The 3,409-nt window shown below is 32.4% G+C and overlaps 1 long non-coding RNA gene across 1 annotated transcript; it reads left to right on the top strand.

Moving 5' to 3' along the window:
* Positions 1 to 1,944: 1,944 nt before the first annotated feature.
* Positions 1,945 to 3,166, top strand: LOC111630643. Its single transcript, XR_002757558.1, has 2 exons — positions 1,945 to 2,517; positions 2,634 to 3,166. It is a non-coding gene; the product is annotated as an uncharacterized LOC111630643 (long non-coding RNA).
* The last annotated feature ends 243 nt before the right edge of the window (positions 3,167 to 3,409 follow it).

The following is a 3,409-nucleotide window of genomic DNA, read 5'->3' as shown; positions in this document are numbered from 1 at the left end:
CTTGACATATATCTCAAGTGTTGTCTTGCCATATCCCATCAAAACCAAACCTCAAATTATTTAAAAATCCAGCAACGAGTTGCGTAACTTTCCCGGCCAAAAAAATCTAAAATTGCGTATGGCGCCATCTATTACTTCATAAACATTTTACTTTTAAAAGCTTTTTATATTATTAATTGTTAAAAACGTAAAAATTTTGGGATATCAAACTGGGCACTTGTCCCCTTTTTGGAATCCCTAATCGTTAATTTGAACTACCACTGGTCTCAATTAGTTTGGATTAGCGTCACCGTACTGTACTATAAATATTTTTCAGCTCTCCGCTCTGCACTAAGAGGATCATTTAATCAGGCTCACAGGCCGATATATTGTTCGGATTTGATCCCGGATTCCCCAGAGGGTAGGCTGCCATCTTAATCGCTCGTCGTTTTGTGGGTAGTAACAACATTTAGTTCCCATTGGGGCAGCCATGAAGCGGGAACAGAGCTGCCATATTATCTTGACAAATTCCGGAAGATCCGATTCGAATTCGAACCGGGATCACTCGCGGCGACTAGCGCACGCTTTAGCAGCTGCATTGCTTTTTCTATGGGAAAAACCCTTTTTAAAACATTCCTTTAAAAATTAGAAAATTTGTAGGAACGAGAAAAACCATCCCTCAACCTGGCAATATTATTTCTAAAAAAAAAAAAAAAAAAATTAAATTTTTAACGCCATCTGCTGGAGATCGTGTGCATAACGAATGATGTTACAATCGGCCTTAAATTAAAATACAAGTACTACATTAAAAACTTAAGAGCAATTTTTCTTGTCATTTTATTTATAACCAACTTTATTTTTCCTGTAATATAAGTTACTTGAACGTTTTCCTCCAGTTTTAATTCTCCCTGCCCAGTGAGCATTTAGAGAAGTTTTTTTCCCTATGCACATCATGGACTCTGCCAGGCCGACATTGGGGGCGGCCCAAGTGTTCAAGGACGAACCATCCATGAAAAAATTCCCGGGTTTGCTCACTCAGGTTTAATCCCGCGTTACCTATAGCGGTACGATGATACGTTAAACGGCCGACATTTCAAATACAGTAAAACCTGTCTATGGCGCCCACCCGCAGTTCCTTCAAAAAGTGGTCTTTTAGACAGGTGGTCATCCAATACAGGTAGTCCTGTAATAACGTATTTCCGTACGTAATTTGCGCACTTTTTAGCCATTTCTACTAAGCAAAACTCGAGGCCAGCAAATATAAGCGATTTTTTTTTTTCAACGATAGGGTTATATTGGTATTGTATTTTATTCTTATTGGATAACCCGATTTACGGGAGTCGTCGTGATATTATAAGACAGATTTAACACTAATATTTTAAAGATTAATACAATAGTCGCATTTTCTCGATTATAATGTTCTTTTTTCCGACTTAATTAATTCAATTAAATCAATTTTTCTAAAAAATATCGCGTAAATAAGGTAGGTTGATACAGAAACTATTTATTGCACGTGTACTGTATATGAGCTTCAAAATAAATAAATAAAAATAGATTTTATCAAACGATGAGATCAGACGATTAATTGTATCGTGTACAATATTTTACAACCCCCAAGAAAAATAAATTTTGTTGTCCCACAGTTAAACTTCGCCGCTAATTGCTGTTGTGATAACTTTAATACGATCTTCTAACGAGAGGACTTTGCATTTCGGACATTTTCCAACAAACTGAAATGAATTTCCTTTGTTGCTACACTAATTTATTAACACCTGCACCTAATTTCGAGAGTGGGAGAANACATTACATTATATATTCTGTAAAAAAATTTGTATTTTAATCTACTGCATGTCTTCTTGATATATTAAAACAGAAATTTCAATTTTAGTTTGAATTCCATATCTCTTTAAATTAATAATTTTAGGTATTTATAAAATTGTTGTTTAGAACTGATTTGTCTTATCAGTTATAAAAATATGCTTTATCTTGTTTGATATATTTTAATTTTTATTATAATATAATTCTAATATACAGTGTTCCGTAAGTCTGGAATCATATGAGTTATGTTGATCTTTGTTTATCATTTTATAGGTAAAAACATGATGCCAAGTAAGAAGGAATAAATTGAAGTTATTTTGATGGAGAGGATGCACAGTCGCGTGAATTTTCCAAGAAGTTTAACAGGCTGCATTCAGATCATCGTGTGTGATTAGTGGGAAGTCTCGACACAACATAATAAACTCTTTGGCATCTTGTTGCCAACAGAGATTTCCACCATCAAAATAACTCAAATTTATTTCTCCTCACTCGATGACATGCTTTACCTGTAAGACAGTAAGCGAAGATCAGCATATAACTCTTACAGTTCAAGACTTCGGATCCTTATATATGAAATATAAATCAAATACAATATTTTTTGTTTCGTTTAATTATTTATTAAATATAGAGTGGCTTGTACGAATATTAGGTCCTAGTCAATACAAAGAAGGAAATAAAACAATAATTTCGTTAGTACAACATCCTCTTCTAAATAAACAGGTAAAATGGTTTTTTTTGTTAATTAACATATTTCAAAGATTTATGAAATAATTAATTATTTTTAAAAGAAGATTCTTAATTATTTTCATTACATTCTAACTCCAAACTGTTTCTAGTTGACTTACATTCTACTCGACATAATAGTCCTGGAACTCTTTCCGGAACTAAAACAGACAACAGAAAGCTAGCCGTAAAAATATTTAATAGAAATTCATCTTCGCACAAGAAAATGACCAAATATGTATATTATTACCTATATGAATGTGCCTGTATTGGGAAGTTTTGATGTATATAAAATATAAATATCATATTGATAAAATTTATTATTACCCCTTCCCTGCGATAAAATAAATTGTTTTTATCTCCCATTCTTGTATATGTAACGTATTAGCTAACATTCCAGAAATGTGCCATAAAAGTAAAAGTCATCTTTTGATTAAGATTGTTTATATAAAGAAGAAAATGAATTGTAATTATGTATAGTGTGTGCATTAATTTTATAAAAAAAAAAAAAAAATATTCACCATGTCTGTTCACCTGATAGTCATTGCAAATTCCTTTATCATCTCAGAACATGGTGGATAATGTAAAATAGAAAAACGGGTGTAAAAATATGTTTTCAGAGAAAAAAATAAATGATGATATATTATATATTGTGTGAAAATTATTTATAGTCATACATTGTCTCGTACAGACATACAGGACCTTCTAAAATGAATTCTACCATTTTAAATTACCGTAATGGTGTTAATTATCATCCAAGAATTATGTGACATTCGCCAATCAATAGAGTAACCCTCTGAATTTCATCTCCCCTCGATCTATTGCCTCTAGGAAGTATCGTAAACAAAAATGGTGACTCCATAATGAAGGTGTTTTGGGTTCGGCAGAT

Source organism: Centruroides sculpturatus, unplaced genomic scaffold (genome assembly GCF_000671375.1).
Source record: "Centruroides sculpturatus isolate CEXI.00-Female unplaced genomic scaffold, Cexi_2.0 scaffold20, whole genome shotgun sequence".
NCBI lineage: Eukaryota > Metazoa > Arthropoda > Arachnida > Scorpiones > Buthidae > Centruroides > Centruroides sculpturatus.
Note: the sequence above shows the minus strand (reverse complement) of the source record. Positions and strands in the feature narration are given on the sequence as shown.